At 32.2% G+C, this 22140-nt stretch overlaps 2 non-coding genes across 2 annotated transcripts; both read right to left on the bottom strand.

Moving 5' to 3' along the window:
- Positions 1-10997: 10997 nt before the first annotated feature.
- On the bottom strand, positions 10998-13488 carry VNE69_07802. Its single transcript, XR_010574013.1, has one exon. It is a non-coding gene; the product is annotated as a 5.8S-23S ribosomal RNA (ribosomal RNA).
- A 33-nt stretch (positions 13489-13521) lies between these two features.
- On the bottom strand, positions 13522-14766 carry VNE69_07801. Its single transcript, XR_010574012.1, has one exon. It is a non-coding gene; the product is annotated as an 18S ribosomal RNA (ribosomal RNA).
- Between the last annotated feature and the right edge of the window lie 7374 nt (positions 14767-22140).

Raw genomic sequence — 22140 nt, 5'->3', positions numbered from 1 at the left:
ATTTATGCAAAAAAGACACAATCAGCTAAGAAAGAAAAGCTCCGAGTAGATAAAAACTTATCATAAAAAAGAAAAATCATTAATAATTGCCTTATATGCCAGCATGCCTTCACGGCCTCTCCTGTAGTGTAGAAAGTTATTCCCGTGGTCTGTAATCCTAAAAATAAAATAAAAATTTAAAGTGTAAAAAACCGAATTAGCAAAGATAAGAAACCCCACCGGACATTAAAAATTCATGTTTTTCTTTGCTTGTAAGAGGTAGATATAACCCATGCCCTGGACCAGAATTATTTGAGTTAAAAATAAAATAAAATTGTTTATTGTAAATGGCGTAATTGCCGGGAATTGTGCCAGAGGCAAGAAAGCATTCTAAGATGCTACGGTTATTAGAACCGTTGATTCCCAAGGTAGAGTTTTGTTTAGTGTAAATAGTTTTATTTGAGGCGTCGTTGCCCTGTTGTGAAGGATAGGAGAGCGTATTAGATTTCTTGTGCATCATATTAATGTTCATAATTTCTTTATTTATAGTTGTTGGTAACCAATAAGAATATATTGTTTCATGATAGACCAATAGACGTCGTGTTTCAAGATGTGATAGAAACATCGTTGACGTGTTGTTGTCCTATTGGTTACTTATGATCCATGTGGTAGATATTATACCACATACTGCCACCTTCGACTAGCACTTTAGGTTTCGGACGTGCGTCCAAGATTCTTCATTCTTTAGACGAACCCAATTCCCTTTACTTCCAACTTCTTCTATGCTTTGTTTATGTCCATACTTACGATCGAGTTTTCCTGCCTTTAGATTTCGCTTATATACTATATCTCCCACTTTAAACTTTGGAGTGTACGATAAATTCTTTGTATTTATTCTAAAGTTTTGAAGCTTATTTTCGATATCGAAGAAATCCTTTTTGTGCGTTAAGAGATAGGGAGAAGTTCCAATACCTCGATTATAATTGATATTTAATGTGTTCTCTGCTTCTTTGACGGTGTCGTAAATATTCCTATATTTATTAATAGATATGATAAAAGCAATGGTTTGATTAATTCTCTCTGATATACCATTGGATCTAGGTGTATACGTTGGTATAAGAATATGGTTTATATCCTTGTCCGTAAGGTAATTAGTGAAGTCGGTTGAGGTGTATTGCCGTCCGTTATCTGAGATCAAATGCTTTGGTTTTGCTCTACTAGAAATCCAATATTCTACGTCGTCTATAAGTTCTTGTGTCTTAATTTGCTTGTGAAAAACTAACTGTGTTTCCCTTGAATATATATCTGTTATTGTTAAGATATATCCTGTCCTCTTTTCGGAATTAGGAATGGGAGTATAATATTGAAAAGGCCCAAATATATCCGTTGAGATTCGTTCGTATAGCTTGTCGGAGTTCATTCTTACTTCTTGTTGTTTCTTGTTATTAATAATCTTATAGTTTCTGCAAATGTTACATTTATGGACTATTTTTGCTATGTTCTTCAGAGCATCTTTAACGTAAATATAATTTTTTATATTGTTATACTGCGTTGAAACCCCTCGGTGTCCTGATATTTTGTGTATAGTCTTAAGAAACGACTTGATCTTGTCATGTTTAACTTCTAGTTTACCTTTGTCATTTATTAGTAATGCGTCGTTGTTTGACGCGCAAGCTCTTCTTACAGCATTGTCATACTCTACTTTTAGCGATGTTGCTTGAGATATGAGGCATCGCGATAGGGAGTCCGCAGCAATATTATCTGCCCCCTTAATATGAAAATTTTTGTTTTTAATGGTTAGACAAGTATTTTCTGCTAATACTTCATCTAGCATCTCTTCTGATGATTTTTCGACACCAATGAATGGAATTATCGTTCCTTTGTCCACAATAATAATTTTCTTTTTAATGTTTAACACTGCGTCGTTTGCAGCGAGGAATTCATAACCTAAAATTATATCTTCTGGAATTTTGTGTAATACATAAAACTTTATCAAAAATGTTCTACCACTGATATCTAATCTTGATTCGACTATCTTATTAGTTGTTTCTTTTGTACCATTGCCGAATACCATAGTAAGTGGTTTTGTTTCAAATATTGGCAGTTTTAATATATTGACAATGTTCTCATGTATATAATTGCATGTAGCCCCTGTGTCCACGAATAACTGTAACATAGTGTCATTAATTTTCCCATTGATTTTAATGCCTTCATGACTATCAGTTTTTTGTTCCGATATAATAAGATTTTTATTATCGTTAGATGGGGTGTTCTTATGAAGCAAACAATCTTTGGTGTTATGGAATTTGGAGTTATGATACTTGCACCACTTCTTGCTTGTAAAGTTATTTGTAGTTTTGGTAAATCCTATGTCTTTTACAGCACGTTGACTTGTCTCTGTTGACTGTGCTAAAATAGTTTCTTCAAGGTCTACTAGGAATTGTATAATTTCTTCAAATAACGCCGATTTAAGTTTCTGGTCGGCTATTTTAATTGTTGTGTATTTGCCTAATCCTCTAAAGAATATTTCTTCTTGTTTTCGTTCTAATTCTTTTCGAGAAAGTTCGTTAATATGAGTGTATCCTTCTAATTCTTTACTAATTTCATCCATGTATTCATTTATGGTAAAGTAATTGCACTGTTTAATATTATCAAGTTTCTGAGAGATTATTCGGTGTTGTGTTTTGGGGTATAGTATATTAAGAAGTTCTTTTCTTAATGCTTTATAACTTTTATTTGTTAATTTTGATTTATATGTGGAATCATAGATTAGACTATGGTAGATTTGACCGGCTTGTGTGTCATTCCACTTATTATACTCGGAAAGAGTTTCGAACTCTTTGAGACCTGCAGTTGTTAGGTCGGTTTTTATATTAAATATTTTGAGTATATGTTCGATGATGGGTACGTCTGTTCCTTCAACTATTCTTTTGAATTCCGCGTAATGATGTTTGTTATCAGCTGTAACTGCGTTTTTACCTTTAATGCCATTTGAGCTCAAATTGGCGTAATTGCCGGGAATTGTGCCAGAGGCAAGAAAGCATTCTAAGATGCTACGGTTATTAGAACCGTTGATTCCCAAGGTAGAGTTTTGTTTAGTGTAAATAGTTTTATTTGAGGCGTCGTTGCCCTGTTGTGAAGGATAGGAGAGCGTATTAGATTTCTTGTGCATCATATTAATGTTCATAATTTCTTTATTTATAGTTGTTGGTAACCAATAAGAATATATTGTTTCATGATAGACCAATAGACGTCGTGTTTCAAGATGTGATAGAAACATCGTTGACGTGTTGTTGTCCTATTGGTTACTTATGATCCATGTGGTAGATATTATACCACAGTAAAAAAGACAGAATCAGCAAAACGAAGAAAAGCCACCAAGCCACCAAAAACTCCACCAACCAGAAAAACATCAATAATTGCGATTACACGCCAGCATACCTCAACGGCCTCGCTTGTAGGAGAAAAATTTGTTCCCGTAGGTAACAGATCCTTAGTCATCTCTGACTACATATTTCGCGGACCTGACGAAAACACAACGCCTGGTTCAATACACCATTTAAGAACACGACTCAGTTCAGCGGAACAATACAGCTTCAGTATCATGCCCAACCTCTCCCAGGTTAAAAATATGAAGAATTACTCGAAAGTTAACGGTGTTCTTCTCACCAGCAATGGGTCTCCCACCCCTAGAGTATAGATGACCCTACTTACCAACCAGCAGCCGAAGGTTGGTAAGACTTAGAGATCTGCACCTAAAAAAAAATAAAATTGTTTATTGTAAAAAAAAGACAGAATCAGCAAAACGAAGAAAAGCCTCCAAGCCACCAAAAACTCCACTAATAAAGAAAAAATCATCAATAAGTGCGTTTACACGCCAGCATACCTTAACGGCCTCGCTTGTAGGAGAAAAGTTTGTTCCCATAGGATACATCCTTAGTCATAATATGACTAGAGACCCACTTTCATGAGTCTGATGAAAAACGAAAACGCCTGGCTCAATACACCATTTAAGAACACGACTCAGTTCAGCGGAACAATACAGCATCAGTATCATGCCCGACCTCTCCCAGGTCAAATATAATTAAATATAAGTTTTCTTGTTAGTAAAATAACATCTCTTTCTTCCATTTCTAGATTTTATTGTTTTTAATTATTCATATTAATTATCCTGTTTTGTTATCTCTTTAAGTTTCTTTTCAAATATAATTCTTCTAGAGACAACCATTCTATCTAAGAACTCTATAGTCCAACAAAGTTCTTTTATCTTATCTGGGTTATTTTTTAGTCCGATTTTATTACCAAGGAGTTGTTTGGTTTTTTCTCGGATATTTGTTTTTGAACAAGTCAGTAGAGGCAGTTTATTTTCAAAAGATGTTCTAATGTCAGTAAAACAGACGCACTCCAACAGAAAGTGTTCTAAATTTTCTTGTGGTCCATCACACAAAAAGCATTTGTTTCTATAACTCATTGGTATTCTTTTTGAATATGCTATTGCTGAGGACCACTTTACTAGATTACATCTCAATCTAGTATATGTTCTAATTTTTCTATTGTTTATTTTGTTCATGACATATTTTATTTGTGAATTTCTTATGTCATATTGGTTTGCTATTGATGCAGCTAAAGAAGTATTTAGAGTTCTTCGACTTCTTAGTACATCAATTATTTTTGTAGTGATAAATCTACTATCACTTGATTCGTATTCGTTGCCAACAAATCGTTTTAACCATCTTTGTGTTCTTGAACACCAGGTAGTTTTTCTTTCTTTCGGATTAATTGAGATTATATCCGATATGATTGTCTTATTGTGTTTCCACTTGTTGTATGCTCTGAATCTACTCAAAGCTGCTTGTATATGAATTCGTTCGATACTGAACTCGTCCATTACTCTATCTAGTGGAACTAATACTCTTTTGAATATCATTCTGATAGATTTTCTTAAGATCCTGTTAATCTTACCTGCTCTTGTACTTGACATTCCCCACAATTCACTGCCATACATTAGTGTGGGTACTAGTACACATTTTATTAAGATCGCCTTGAAGTAGAGATTGATGCTGCTATTCATCAACTTGGGCATCAAGGCGTCCAAGGCTTTCTTGCCACGCATTGCTGCGTCTTTAACCAAGTGTTCTTCTAGCGTGTTTCTTTTAATTAAGACACCTAGATATCTGTATTCAGTGACTTCTTCAATCACACCAAAGTCTGTACTGAGAGAATATAAACTTCGGAATTCTTGTATGTTAGAATGAGCATTCCATTCTAATACTCCGCTTTTTGTGCAGTTAATCTTCATTCTGTTATTAACTGCCCACTTTGAAATTCTATTGATCTTATTATTAAGATCATCAATGTTGTTTCCGAAGACAACAATATCATCTGCGAACATCAGTCCCGGAACTCTCGTATTTGATCTTGGGATCAAAACTCCTTCTATGCCGTCAAAAATATCATTGATGAATATATTGAACAGCATTGGAGAACAAGGGCACCCTTGTCTCACTCCTTTTCTGTAGCTATAACCACTTGACGTGTCACCACCAATTTTCACACGCATGGTGGTATATTTATAAATATCCTTTATTGTATTGATTAAATACAATGGGATATTAAGTTTTGTAAGCTTTTCAAATAATAAGTCATGACTTACATTATCATAAGCTTTTTCAAAGTCAATGAAACACATTATTGTGTTCAAGCCTCTGAATTCTCTTCTTCTCACTATTTCTAGTAGAGATGTAATCTGATTCATACACTCTTCACCTGCTCGGAATCCTGCTTGGTATCTAGAGAGTATATCTTGTTCTTCGACAAATTGAGTTAACCTGTCATTTATTATCTTGAGATAGATCTTACTAATTGTGTTAATTAAGGAGATTCCCCTATAATTATTCAGATCTGTCTCATCTCCTTTTTTGTGAAGGCAAATCATGTTTGCCATGCTCCAATATTCAGGAGTACTATTTCCACAAATATATTTATTAAATTCATGTAGCATGAATTTAAAGAATTTATCTTCTACTGCTCTAGTCAGTAAGTATTTGTATAGCTCGGTTGGAATCTCATCAGGACCGGCAGCTTTGTTATTTCCACATTTCTTCAGTGCGGATAGAAATTCTTCATCTGTTATCTCTGGGGGAAGATCAACAAGATCTACTTTATCATAGACATTGACATCTATATCATTCTCTGACGCCAAATCAGCGTAAAAATTATTTGCTATTTCTAGCTTCTTTGCTCGGCAAGTCTGAAGAAGCTTATTGTGGTCAATTAGAGCCACTTGATCCAAACGAATGGAAACACTTCTATTTTTCAGCCATTGCCAGAATTCTCGGGATCTGTTACTTTTAAAGAGCTTTATTCCTCTTAAAGCCCAAAGTTTCGATCTATCTTTGCGAATCAACTTTTTAGTTTCGTCTACTCTCTTTTTGAGATATTCGAATCTAATTGAGTTGATTTCATTGTAATTTTTCATAACAGCTCTTGCTGCTAGACGTTTTTCTTTGAAGACTTTTAAATATCTCCATCTCATTGTAAGTCCAGTATGGACTCTTCTCTTTTTGTAAATCTTCAAAGATGTACAAACTTTCTGAATAATCTCGGGGAGATTATTCATGTTTAATTGTTGATTACACAACTTCTTTTTTAGCTTTTTAATCACTTTTGGATTTTCCAGCATTTTCTTATCATAAACTAGTTGATCGGAGATCTTATCAACGGCAAGTTTAATACTTCTTTTGAGCACTAAGTGATCACTTAATACCCAAGACTTGGATATAATGATCTTCTCATTATCATTACTTTTTAGTCGAAAGATGGTATCAATTTTCCTCTTAGATCTTTTACCATCTTTGAGGATCCTTGTACCATCGTTGCTGTTATATTTTATTGTAACTGGCAAACCAACTACATTTAATTTTTTCTTGAGACTAGAACTCTGCATATTCATATCTCCCATCACTATGATCTCACTATAGTTATTTCTGAAATTCTCTTTTTCTAAAAGAGAAAATAATCTAGCCAAGGTCTCCCTTTTGAGATCCTTGTTTTGTGGTATGTAGACATTTAAGACTAAATACTTAATCCATTTGCCTGCTGAACTAAACTCAACTACAGTTTGCAGAATGTTTGAGTCGGTTCCTTTTTTGGAACATCTGATCGCTCCATTATTTCTAACCAGAGTTATTAATCCTGGTTTATTTTTTCCACCACTAGGTGTTTCAACTGTAGTGTATTTTTCAAGTTTTAAAGGTCTTGTAGATTGTCTCCAAGTTTCTTGTAAACACATAATTTCTGGTTTCTCCTTCTTAAGAAGAAACTCAAGTTCTTCTCTCTTATTAGAGAGATGATTAATGTTTAGACTTAAGAGTTTTATGTTCTCTTTGGTCTTTTTATTTACTTTACTAGATTTCTCTAGTTCTTTTCTATTATCATTTAAAACTTTAAAGCCTTTAGCTTTAACTGTCTTAATCAATAAATTTGCGTATAGTTTTTCAACTATTATTTTTGTAAAAGACGTGTCTCTTCGTCTATACTTTCTTGCTGTAATGATGGAATTCTCCAAAAGAGAGTTCTTCTTACATAAGTCTTTGAGGAGATCTTTCACTCCATAAGGAATTCTTTGTATCTTGACAATACAATATTGTTCTTGTACTTTCTTCCACCACATATTCTTTCTAATAGAAAAATATTTGAGACTATTCAATCTCGTTGTCGTTTGGAAAGTATTTTTAATCTGAGTAAATCCAATTGGATTATGCGTTTTTTTATTTAGAGATTTGAAAATATCACTCTTGTTATAGGAAAATAATTTCCTATAATAACAGGACTTTAACAAAGATACTTTATTCATTGTTAAAGTCCTTAGATTCTCGGGCAGGCTCACCCATCATATTTTCTAAAATAATGAAAGAACCATGGTTTGGGTTTTCTTTATTTAATTCTTTAGTTATGTACCAACATGCTTTTACAAGCGGTACAAAATTTTTATGCGTTCCAGAGAGTCTTTGCAGCTCTCCTAGAACAGTTGTTTTTGTTAAAGACATAAAGTCGGTGAAGAAATTAACTTCATCGCAGATATTAGAACCTCCGAACTTTTCTTTAATTTTGCTTAGTACCTTTTGGCCCACGTGTTCTCTAATCATCAGAAGTACTACTTCCGAATCTTTAAATTGTTTTATAAGTGGTATATCTTTATTTTCCACATCAGCTAAGGCTGCCCAAGCGTCTCTAGATTGAGGTTTCCCTTTCAATCCGAGTCCAGACACAAGAGCTATCCTAAACTTACACTTGGAAATAATTCTACCATCCTTAATAATTTTCATAAGAGCTTCTTCAGATAGCTCTTTGGCCCAGTTTTTCTTTGGTAAAACTGGAACTCTTTTTTGTTGACATTTCTCATTTTTTCTGTCCTTCGTTTTTTTTGTAAAATTTATTCTCTGATTTTGTAATCTTTCCTTTTCATGATCTTTTTTAGGAATGATATTCTTTCTCTTTACAGCTTCATGATTAATCTTTTTGGGCACTTTTACATTGCCACTAGTTTCTACTTTAAGTGATTTAAATCTATTAAAGTTGGTTTTATCTGTGGTTTTACCACTTCTGTTTTTCTTCAAGTCTATCTGGACTTTAGGCTTGAATGTGTGTTTGACAGATGTCCATCCGTCTTCGTTTATATGGAAAAGCTTGACTCCATTCTTAGGAGCTTTTCTTTTACCAGCTATAATAGCAGAGATAGTTGACAGATGTCTAACTACTGCTTTTTTATTAATGAAAGCTAAGTCTAGCTTAACATCTTTTGTTTTAATATTTTTATTAATTATAATATTTGTAGACGCATTTGAGACACCTATACATTTTCTTTTGCCATCATCTGACAATCGATCTTCTTCTTCTACTTTGACAGCAGACACGATATTTTTGACATTAATTAAAACATCTTCATTTATGATTTCTAATTTAGAAATATCATTGTTTCCAGTAGCTAACTGAAGGGTTTCGCTACTGGTATCATTTGGAACATCGGAGTTATTATCCTTTTGTTCTACACATTCTTTTGAGTGATTCTCAATCATCATCTCAATTTTATTTTTTGTTGATTCTGTAAATTGATTACTGTCATCCATCAGATTATTTTTAATCAAATTTTTTAATTTGATATTTTGTTTTTCTAGCTTGTCATGGAAGAGCTCCAGATATGTCTGCTGAATCAGTAATAATTCAGTAGTGCTAGCTATGTATCTTTTAAGATCACTAAGATCTTTATTGTTTTCTTTTTTTGATGTGTCAAAAATATCATTTTTATTAATTCTTTCCGAGAGAATTTTTATTTTCTTGAGAAAATATTTCATTTCTCCATCATTTTTGAAAGTAACACTTGGGAAACTTTTATTAGCATATACATGCTTAGTTTGTTGTTTTAAATACATTTCTATATCTAAATTGTTGTTTGGACCACCAAAGTGGTCACTTTTTGCTCTACTGAGCTCGCTCCTGCTTTCTCTTGCTTTACCCTTCATATCAAATTTTTTAATTTGATATTTTGTTTTTCTAGCTTGTCATGGAAGAGCTCCAGATATGTCTGCTGAATCAGTAATAATTCAGTAGTGCTAGCTATGTATCTTTTAAGATCACTAAGATCTTTATTGTTTTCTTTTTTTGATGTGTCAAAAATATCATTTTTATTAATTCTTTCCGAGAGAATTTTTATTTTCTTGAGAAAATATTTCATTTCTCCATCATTTTTGAAAGTAACACTTGGGAAACTTTTATTAGCATATACATGCTTAGTTTGTTGTTTTAAATACATTTCTATATCTAAATTGTTGTTTGGACCACCAAAGTGGTCACTTTTTGCTCTACTGAGCTCGCTCCTGCTTTCTCTTGCTTTACCCTTCATATCAAATTTTTTAATTTGATATTTTGTTTTTCTAGCTTGTCATGGAAGAGCTCCAGATATGTCTGCTGAATCAGTAATAATTCAGTAGTGCTAGCTATGTATCTTTTAAGATCACTAAGATCTTTATTGTTTTCTTTTTTTGATGTGTCAAAAATATCATTTTTATTAATTCTTTCCGAGAGAATTTTTATTTTCTTGAGAAAATATTTCATTTCTCCATCATTTTTGAAAGTAACACTTGGGAAACTTTTATTAGCATATACATGCTTAGTTTGTTGTTTTAAATACATTTCTATATCTAAATTGTTGTTTGGACCACCAAAGTGGTCACTTTTTGCTCTACTGAGCTCGCTCCTGCTTTCTCTTGCTTTACCCTTCATTTAGAGATCTGCACCTAGTTAAAAAACATCGGTCCCACCCTCCGCGACGTGGACGCTCTCTTATGGAGGGTAGCAGAAAGTGTTCTAAATTTTCTTGTGGTCCATCACACAAAAAGCATTTGTTTCTATAACTCATTGGTATTCTTTTTGAAGATCCTTAGTCATCTCTGACTACATATTTCGCGGACCTGACGAAAACACAACGCCTGGTTCAATACACCATTTAAGAACACGACTCAGTTCAGCGGAACAATACAGCTTCAGTATCATGCCCAACCTCTCCCAGGTTAAAAATATGAAGAATTACTCGAAAGTTAACGGCGTTCTTCTCACCAGCAATGGGTCTCCCACCCCTAGAGTATAGCTGACCCTACTTACCAACCAGCAGCCGAAGGTTGGTAAGACTTAGAGATCTGCACCTAGTTAAAAAACATCGGTCCCACCCTCCGCGACGTGGACGCTCTCTTGTGGAGGGTTTTTTATGGGTCTGATGAAAAACGAAAACGCCTGGCTAATTCACCATTTAAGAACACGACTCAGTTCAGCGGAACAATACAGCATCAGTATCATGCCCGACCTCGCCCAGGTCAAAAGGTTGGTAAGACTTAGAAATTTGCACCTATTTAAAAAACATCGGTCCCGCCCTCCGCGATGTAGACGCTCTCTTGTAATGGTACCAAATCTAGATATAAAGTACCATCTCTTATAGTATACAACACCTACTATACATACAAAAAAAGCAGTAACCTCAAAATGTCGGCATACACCTTCATTCTTACAGTTCTGCTTAAAAGAGTAGTATTCTCCTAAATATATCTTTGAGCTACGCTTCAGGCTTAAGAGGCTTTCAGCCTTAATCGAAACGACGTAGCTAAGCAACATAACTTAATAGTTAATCGCACTACCAGTGGTCATCACTTAGAGTTCCTCTCGTACTATCAAAGTTCACTCAAAAATACTTACAGTAGGGTAAAACTAACCTGTCTCACGACGGTCTAAACCCATCTCACGTTCCTCATTACCGGGTGAACAATCCAACACTTCGTAACATATACACTACGATGATCAGAAGAGACGACATCGAAGAATCAAAAAGCAGAGTCGCTATGATCGCTTGCCTGCTACAAGCCAGTTATCCCTGTGGTAACTTTTCAATCACCCAATACATAATGAATGTAATTGGGATCGCTAGGCCAAGGTTTCCCTACTAAATACAGTCATATGTATAAAGTAAAGCAGATTTATTCCCTTATAATAAACTGATGGTTACCATCCATCATTCATCTACCTTAGGACAGCTGTGTTACTTTTTAACAGCTGTACCGCCCCAGCCAAACTCCCCATATATTCTAATAAATAAATATTCAAACATACTAGTTGGTTTCACAATACTTCTCCCACCTCTCTACAATATACCGAATATTTATTAAAACATACTAAAGTCAAGCTCAACAGGGTCTTCTTTCCCCGCTGATAAATAACAAGCCCGTTCCCTTGTCTCGTGGTTTCACAAAATTGTAAGTAGGGACAGTAGGAATCTCGTTGCTCCATTCATGCGCGTCACCAATTAAATGACGAGGCATTTGGCTACCTTAAGAGAGTCATAGTTACTCCCGCCGTTTACATTCGCTTACACAACTTTAACAATAAATGCACTGGGCAGAATTCACTTCTTGTAAATACAAAAAGCTATGTTTTTAATAAACAGTCAGATTCCTTACATAGTAAAAGTTCTAGCATGCTAGAGCCAATCTTTATCCCAAAGTTACAGATCTAATTTGCCGAATTCCCTTACTTACTTTAATTTAAAATATTTGTTATGATACAAAGACACCTGATGCGGTATAGGTACGGTTAAAATTATTTTATTTTTATCAAGTATATATATATATAATTAACTATTTCTTATCATGACAATCCATAGTTAAAATTAAATTTAATTCATTTATCTTAAATTTATTGAAATATACTGTCATTATCAAGTTACCTTATAATAATTTAATAAAGAATTATTAATCTTTTTTGTTTTTATAAATAACACCGATTCACTTCAATAATAATTGAAAACCCTAGTCTATATCTATACAAATATATTGTTACTGCCTCCAAGATCGGCTCATTTGTTTCTTCTATATATACTCACATATATACTTCAATACAAACAAATTGCACAGCTACCTAAATATTTATTAGAAACATCTCATAAAAGTAGTAATCTTCTTCCATTTTATACAATAATACATTCGGTAGGTACGTTGTAACACGTTTCTTAGCGGATTTCTACTTCCATAACAACCGCCCTACTGTCTCAATGTATTCATCATATTTATGGTATAATATCTACTATTTAGAATATTTAATGTTTCATAAGGTTCATCCCTTTTTGCACATCATTCTTACAATCATGTGCCCACTAGTTATACAATAGATTCATTATATAAATTTAATTTATATAATTCCATAGAATTAAAGATTTCTCATAGTTAAAAAACTATAACAGTGTCCTACATCTATGTCCTATACAATAATAACTGCTGTCCTGAGAGACATTTCGCTGTGAACCAGCTACCACACAGTTCGATTGGTCTTTCGCCACTATACACATCTTAAATCATCGATTTGCACGTCAGAATGATTATGGTCTTCCAATAAACTGTTGCTTATCTTCAACCAGAACATGTATAGTTCACTGTGTTTCGGGTCTTATAATTATAACTAATCAAGTTAATAAAGATTAAAAAATTTAATTTTTATCTTGCTATAATTATAATCTCCTTGGTCCGTGTTTCAAGACGGGTCCTTAAAAATAAGGCTAAACTCCACACATTTTCACAAGTTCCTTCGCAGTACTTATTTTCTATCGGTATACCATCATATTTAACCTTAGATATTTCATTCTACCTTTATTCAAACTGCACTACCAAGCAGCTCTACTCAAGTACATTATTCTATTCTATTAATAACGAATATAATATTCTCTATAAATATAATTAATAGAATAAACCATTTACAACTCCAATTAAGGATTACAATGGAGGGTTATTTCTTGTTCACTCGCTGCTACTAAAGAAATCCTAGTTAGTTTCTTTTCCTCCTTTTAATGATATGCTTAAGTTCAAAGGGTTATCAATACATTATAAATATATTAATTAAGTAAATAATATACTTTCGTATTCTATTACGACCTTCATCGTTATGGTATCCTATTGATCCCATGTGTGGGTAAATTTAATAATTAAAATTAATTTAAATTTAACTTATTATGATCCTGCTAATGGTTCTCCAACAGCAACCATGTTACGACTTATATCAGATCTAATACATATTGTTCAAGTAGTTTTCACTAATTTCACAACACATATCATCTTAGATAGCGACGGGCGGTGTGTACAAAGAACAGGGACACATTCAATTCTACTTATTTAATAAAATTTACTAGCAATTCCAAGTTCAAATATCTCTTACAAAATATTATCCCATAAAGATTATATATCTATTGTATTGCGCGTGCAGCCCAAAATGTCTGAGGGCATAACGGACCTGTTTTAATCCTTTCCTTCCTACACTGATTGTGTCTGTCTATTAATAAAAGGGTCTCACGTCTTGTTGAAATTAATCAAAACTTCACAGCATCCATTGAAAACGGCCATGCACCACTATTATCATTCTCAGATCGAAAATCTTCTCTGAATAATAAAATATTGGTAAGTTACCTCGCGTTGAGTCAAATTAAGCCGCACAATCCACTCCTTGTGGTATTCTTCCGTCAATTTCTTTAATTTTCAATCTTGCGATCATACTATCCCCAGAGCCAAAAAACTCAAATTTCTATCATCTAATACAATTAATATCATATCACATCGTCGGCATAGTTTACTGCTGGAACTACAATGGTATCTAATCATCTTCGCTCCTCCAGCTTACGTCCTTGTTCAAAAAATACATACAAGTGTACAGCTTTCGCTTCTGTTCGTCCAGTCAGGGTCGTCACATTTCATCTCTCTCCCAACTATACAGTACACCTCATATTGCTTCTTAAATATAAACTACGGACTTTTTAACTGCATCAATCATCATACACACTCTTGGAACAAGTATTACCGCGGCTGCTGGCACTTGATTTGCCCTCCAATTAATCACCTCATATACTTTTACAATATGAAACAATAGAATATTACTTCCCATAACTGCCTCAGATAAAATCCATAGGTCAAGTTTCGCCCCTGCTGCAATCCTTAGACTTAGTAGCCGTCTCTCAGGCTCCTTCTCCGGAATATTACAAAGTAATACCGTTACCCGTCATTGCCTTGTTAAGCCATTACCTTAACAACTAGCTGATAGGTCTCACTCTTACTGTATATGTCTTATGCTACACTTTAACGCAGTTATACTAATTTAATACATTAAATAAAGTGAGTATTACTGAGCAGTCCATTTTTCCATATCAAAAACATGCATGGGTTAATCTTAGGGAATAGCGTCTACGTCAGGCAGAATCAACCTGGTGTTGTGTATTAAAATCAATATATTTGATTTTAATCAGTATTTATGAAAATATTAGAAATAAATATATTTCTTAATACAAATTCTTATAATATAAAATATGAAAACTATAATTGTTTAAAAATACTTAATAAATGATATAATATCAGATTGGATGAAATAAAATTTTACAAGGATAAAAAATTATTTTAATAAATCAGCAAATGATTGATTAATCACTGATTCACTGATCAAAATTGTGATCTGAGATTAGCAACATTTATAATTGTGTAAATAATGTAATAAAAGAAACATGGATTTTAAATGATGCTTTATAAAGAGTTGAATCTACATGATACTACAGTATTATACATGAACACACTTATATTGAAAATTTATCTTAAATCATGATAATTCTAATAATTAAATGATTTAATATCTAATTCTCAGATGTAAAATTATATTGTCCAATATACATTTGTTTTGTTTATTTGTTGGGTCAACAAATAAATAAGTAACTTGGCATCTATATGATGATGGATGACAATTTGACGTCGATTTACACATAATTATAATATTCTAAACCTTTTCCATGATGAGTTTGTGATGTATAATACAAATAAATACATCACGTATAATTGTATCTTAATTTATAGAGTATAAAGTAAATATGTTCTTATAAATATATTTTTATTGCTTCACTTACTGATAGCTTCATTGGCCTTGTTTCTGTATGATTACATGCACTTCTTTTATTTTTGATGTCTATTTGTTTAACAAGAATACTAATTGTTTGTATCTTACATTATAAATATATTTTCAAAGTTTTTTTTTGACGTTTGCCGGTCAGTGAAAGATGTTTTACAGATTTATTTTATGTGATATGTCATTATGATATGACAGTAGCCCTACAAAAATATATAATTATACAGGTCTATTTTGTCAGCTTTTGATAAATACAAACAAAATCATTAAATTTTCTTAATATAAACATTGAGCCACAAAATTAATATATGAAACGATGAAACACATAAAAAAATGATATAGCAACATACCATCATGACCAGGCCCTTTATTTGGCCGCGACAGAAAAAATAATATATTTTTTGAGAGGTAATTTTTTAAACATTTACATATAATTTTACTTAAAGAGGAGGAGTTGCAACTGTATATTAACATGGAAAATCGATGTAGCTGTTACAGGAATTTTAAATATTCTAGTGTGATATCTCATCCCCTTTTGAAAATGTTTATAATGTATATGCATGCAAACAAATCTCTTCTTGTAAAAATATGTTTCGTCGATAATTGATCGGATACTACAGCAAGAATATATAAAAAAAACATATATTTCCAAAATATTTAGTTTCTCATTAAACAATATGTTTTTAAACCCAAAAAACATAAGAATAACATTAAATTATTTAACTCTCGTGGATCTATTTAATTTGACTGTAATTAACAATATTTACAAGTACCCCCCCCCCGTTTAGTAAAAACTTCAATTTAAATTTATAAGATTATGTTTCTGAATTTGTCAAACGTCTTTGCGTTTATCAGGACATATTGTCCCCAACAAAAAATTATGAAAATATAATACAAATATAAACAAATGAATTTTAATGTCTAAAAAAAGAAAACAAAATTTTTTTTAGAGAAAAGGCTCTTGATTTAATAAAGAAAAAAAATTTTATCAAAACAGTCGTATAAATATAAAATAAATAGATTCCGGTTTTAAATAAAAAATATAAAAATTATTTTTGCATTAGATCAGCAAAATAAAAAAAATTTACAATTGAGAATTGTCTCATGGCTTTAGATTTTTTTGCAAAGCGATCCAAATAACTCTAGAATCGGGTTTGTTTGGATTATTTACATTTCCGTATTTTGATATATAATTTCTGCCTGGGTTCCAAATTCATTTAGAGTAATTTTGTCTGTATAATGCCTCAGTGCAGTCTTCTAGCTCTAGTTCAATTGCATATATACTGTGGCTGTTTGAACAATAACATATTGCGTATTTTACAGTTCATACGTTTTCTATAAGCTTTATTTTTTTTACCACAAACAATGACTACTAAATATGGTTATAATATTTAATAAATCATTGAATCATTTTTCTTTTTGTTGCAATATATGAAATATGGATCTTACAACTGAGGTTTGATTTCTAATAAAACACTAGCAGAATCGGATTCTTTTTTCATATAAATTAAAAGCTATATAAAATGTTTTTAGGTCTTTACTATCATATGATAATCTAATACTTAATTTTGAACTATAATTAATTTCATTTTTTGCGCAATTATTACACGCCATATAAAATGTGTTAACTTCGTGCTCTCCTTAATTTATACGTCAATATGTTACATTATAGTAGAATTTGAATTATGAATTTTATATTATAAATTATAATTTTTTTCTGGATTATTTTTATATTCTCGATAATTATATTATAGATATTTGGCTTTTGTGTAACATATCAATACATTGAAATACGAAGAAGTAAAAAACAATGACAGAATGTACATAGTTGTTTGTCTAAACACCCTATCGGTTTCAGGCATTTAATGGGATGCTTAAACTTCCTATTTGAGTTCAGATTTATGTGGTTCTGGTTAAAAATCTTTCCGAAATAAAAATTACTGCAATATCTTTTTTATCTAAATTTTTTCAGACATACAGAGCCGATTCGATTATTTTTAAAAAAATATTTGTTTTAGAAACAGAATCAATTTACATTGTATTGTGCAGACAAACATAAACACCTTATGTTAGACTTCCAATATCTATTTACATAAAACATTTTTGCTTTTTCTCATACTATATAGTTCTTCTTAAATATAGTAGTCATTATTCATCATATAAAATCAATAATCGTGTAAAAACCTACCGTTACTAGTAATTTAATTCTCTTTGTACAACTCGACTTCCATCATCTTCAAAAAGACCTTTGCATACTTTTAAAAAATTTGAAATTTCCTGGATAAATTTTTAATTTGTTAATTTCATATTAATTTATGATAGTATTATTGTTTTAATTTTCGATTTAAGTTTTTTCTAAATTTTACAAAAGTACACTAGCGTATGTATTCTTTTATTATAATGCTATCAACTTGATTCGTTCATCGGTGTTTTTTTATATGAACTTCGACCTATGTTGGGTGAATTTAAAAAAGAAAGATCGTGGATTCTAAAAAAATAGAAATAACATTTTAAGCATAACTTAAATAAAAATTAAATCACACCAACCTATAAACAATAATGTGGTATCTTTTAAATATTTTAGGTTCAAATTGTTTTATACTTATTGTCGATATTTAATAGTTTATTAAATTTTTCGTCTCTTTCTTCCATCTTGCTTGGGGTAAAATATAAAAGTTTAAAAAATTAAAATATTGAGAAATGTCAAACATGTCAGATATGTAGAAGCCCTTGAGCCTATACGACATCTTTCTCCCTCAAAGGAAAGGTCTTGTTTGATATAAGCTTTATTAACTCTAATTAAACTTTTGTTGTTTTTAACCATGAACCCATCCGGTAGTATTCTATACGTTATTTCATAACCAGGATGCCAATTGGCTTTCATTTTATTATTTTTGCTTTCTCTGTATATGAGAGCTTTATGACCAATTGAAAAATTTGACTGGGCCGTTATCGTACCCTTTTCTATGCTTTTCCCATATTTGGTTAAATTTTCATTTCTCTTCTTAGTCAGAGATAATCTTTGGAATTTTATGGGGTTTCTATCAAATTTCTTGTCAATCTCAAATTCGGGGGATCTTGCGTGTTTAAAAATAAATGGGGAAGTTCCTATGGCTCTATTAAATGAAACATTTACGGCGGGAGTTGCTTTTTCTAATGCACTTATTCATGAATAATCTCTCTAATTGGTGAGTTTTTTTAATTTGTCCAAAGTGTTTGGTTCACTCTCTCAACACATCACACCGTATTATGGTGTTCTAACGATGAGTATTTCCACTCAAATCCATATTTTGCTTTTAGAACAGTTATTTGTTTATTTCTAAACTCGAGTCCGCAATCCGACAAGATTGTTTTTGGAGTACCATGTTTCTTAATTATTAGTTTTTCAATCGCATCTCTAATGGTTTCAGCTTTCTTGTTTCGCAAATGTTTTGTCTCTATCCATTTACTGTAATGGTCGATTGCTACTAAAATGAAATGATTAGTGCCATTATATGGTATTCGTACTATCAAATCAACCCCCAGAGTTCATTATGATTACTAGTTTTAATTACCCTGTGTTTTGTATTTCTTATTTTATTTCCGTTCTTTAAACAAATGACGCATTTAGAAACAAGCTTTTCGATGTCTTTTTATATGTCTTCCCGGAATATTTTCCTTTGATTGCGAATTTCATGTTGTTAATAGATCCATGCCCAGTTTCTATATGATAGGCTTTAAGTATATTCTCTTTTTCTTCTTTTGAAAAGTCTTTTATGATACTTGAAATTCTTATTTCCTTGCTAAATATTCTACTACAGCCGTCCGCAATATTTCCTTACCCTTATTGTATTCAACGTCAAATTTATATTCTTGTAACATCATTGACCATCTTAGAATCCGGCTTGTAGGATTTTTTTCCCCATAAGTACGTTAGCGCTTTATGGTCAGTTCTTAACGTAAATTCTTTCCCCAGAAGGTAATGTCTATAGTTATTTATACCTTTAATGACAGCTAGAAGTTCTTTATCTGTAACAGACTAATTTTTTGACAATCGTCGAATCTTTTACTGTATAATGAGATCGCTTCCTCTACACCATATCGTCAGCTTGTGCAAGGACAGCACCAATTCCAATTTCAGAAGCATCCGTGATTAAGATAAATATCTTTTTAAAGTCTGGTTGTTTCGATTTTATCTCGCCTCCGAGAGCTTGCTTTAACTTTGAAAACTTAATCTGTAAATCTTCTGACCAGTGTTCACTTTTACGCTATTTTTCGTTTCTCCTTTAAGAAGACCGAATAATGATCCTGTTAACTCGGCATAAGATGCTACATATTGCGGCAGTAATTCACCAACCCCAAGAATGACCGTAAGCTTTTAAGGTTCTCTGGAAAGGGGTATTTTTGGATTGTCTCAATCTTTTTAGGGTCGGGTTTTAAGTAACCCCTTGAAACAATATTCCCCAGTATTTTAATCTCGTCTCAAAAAAATGTGCATTTTGGTTTCTTTAAAACTATACCTGTTTCCTTTAATTATTCTTGTTGAAAAGAGTAAATGAGTCTGAACGAAATTGCATATTTATTTAAGAACTTTTTCTTTTATACTGTGTCTGAGACAATGGTTTGTGATAACCATGTTTGATTGGACCAACTTGTGTTGAAACAGCTTGGTATGTGATGAATAACAATGATTGGTAACTAGAGTTACAACAATTCTAACACAATTAAAAGATGTTTCCCGTGTTCCTTTCCATTCTTTGAGAAAATGATTATATCGTCTAGATAGGGAATAACAAAGTCGTTGCACGGATTTCCGATTAGTCTATCCATAGCTCTTTGGAATGTAGCAGGGGCATTACATAACCCGAAAGTCATTCTGTTGTATTAATATAGTCCGCCCTTCCATGCAAATTCCGTTTTCTGTTTATCTGATTTGTTCATACCTATCTATCAGTACCCAGATGTTGCATCTAGGGTAGAAAATGTCCTTGCTCCAGCCAATCTGTCTAGTATTTTATCAATTCGAGGAAGTGGATATTTGTCTTTTATCGTTATTTTGTTTAGAGCTCGGAAGTCAATGCATAGTCTTAACGATTTATCGGCTTTTAAACCGAGACGAGTCTTGAACACCATGGGCTATTAGATTCTCTTAAAACACCCAATTGTAAATCCTTTTGAATGTCTTCGCTATTTTCTTGTTCATAATGTATAGGGATTCTATAGTTCTTTTGGTTTATTGGAGGATGATCTCCTGTGTCTATAAAGTGTAATGTTGCTCCTTTGATGGATTCTGATGCTATGGTTTCTAAAAAGCATCCTGAAAATTTAGTAATTATTGTCAAGCGCCCAGGGCGCACGTGCGCCCAGCCCGCACAAAAACGAAGTTTTTGCCGGGTTCGAGCGCAGTGAGAACAATTTTTTTTTTCCGAAGGAAAATTAAGGAATAAAAAATAATAGATTTGTTTTACTTTAAAAAGATAATTAAATTGTTTAGATTTACAGAAGTTTTTTTTGCATGGGAATATTTTTGATATTGGAATCTTTTTAAACTCAAGATAATATGTTGGGTTCGGGAATCCTTATAAGTAAAAGTACTGAAAAAATATATAAACTAATTTTTTATTTTTTTAATCAAATTTAAATCTACTATAACTTCATTTCCTTCTAAATTTAACTTTACTCGATTGTTAGATAAAATTTCTATTACTATAGACTCTTTATGATAGAAAGATTCAAGTTTTTTTTTCTTAGTTTTTTTATTATTATCAAAATCTTTTTTCAATAAAACAGTATCACCTACTTCAAAATCATAAATAGAATTGTGTACCGCGCGTCTATCCATTCGTGCAAAGTATTTTTTTTGGTAACTCGAAAATACACAGTCTTCTTTAGATTTTTCTTCCTTTTTAACACAATCGATTTCATTATCAACAGACACAGGACATATTTCTCTATCTAACTCTAAAGACACTTTATTCTCAGGTTCAAAATTTTTACGAACTACTGTGTTGTAACCAGCTCTGTTAAACATTTTCTCAAATGGAGTAAAAGAAGTCGCAGAATGAACTGCTTGATTATAAACACTAGTAACCTTTTTTAGACAATCAATCCACCTTTCACTTCGTTCTGATGTTTCTTCGTCCATTAATTTTTTTGATAATAACCTTGTGATTGTTTGGTTAAACCGTTCCACCTGACCCTGTGTCTGTGGATGTCTAGGTCTCCCGTTTATTAGAAGGATTTTATATTTTGATGCAAGATCATACATCAATTTGTTCCTAAACTCCTTACCATTATCACTTTGAATGATCCCAGGTACACCATAATGTTCAAATAAATCCTCCAAACACTCTATAACACACTCAGCTGTCTTACCTTTTAATGGATATGTTCTGGCAAATTTTGAATATACATCCAAAATAGATAATATCCAGCAATACCCATCGTTAAACTCCTTGTATGATCTCATATCAATAAGATCTATCATTAGGCGTTCCCATGGAAATTCTGCTGTAATATGTTTCATTTTTTCCTTTGTCTTCAAAGGCTGACATTGAGCGCAAATTTTACATTCACGTACAACATCACGTATCAATTCCCTTGGGATTGAAAAATATAAACATTTACTTTTTAGGTATAGGGCATTCTGACCTAAATGCCCATCTACGTGAAGTTTTTGCATTTCTAACTTCATCGCACAAATATCCGTTTGTG

This window comes from Vairimorpha necatrix, chromosome 7, assembly GCF_036630325.1.
Source record: "Vairimorpha necatrix chromosome 7, complete sequence".
NCBI lineage: Eukaryota > Fungi > Microsporidia > Nosematidae > Vairimorpha > Vairimorpha necatrix.
Note: the sequence above shows the minus strand (reverse complement) of the source record. Positions and strands in the feature narration are given on the sequence as shown.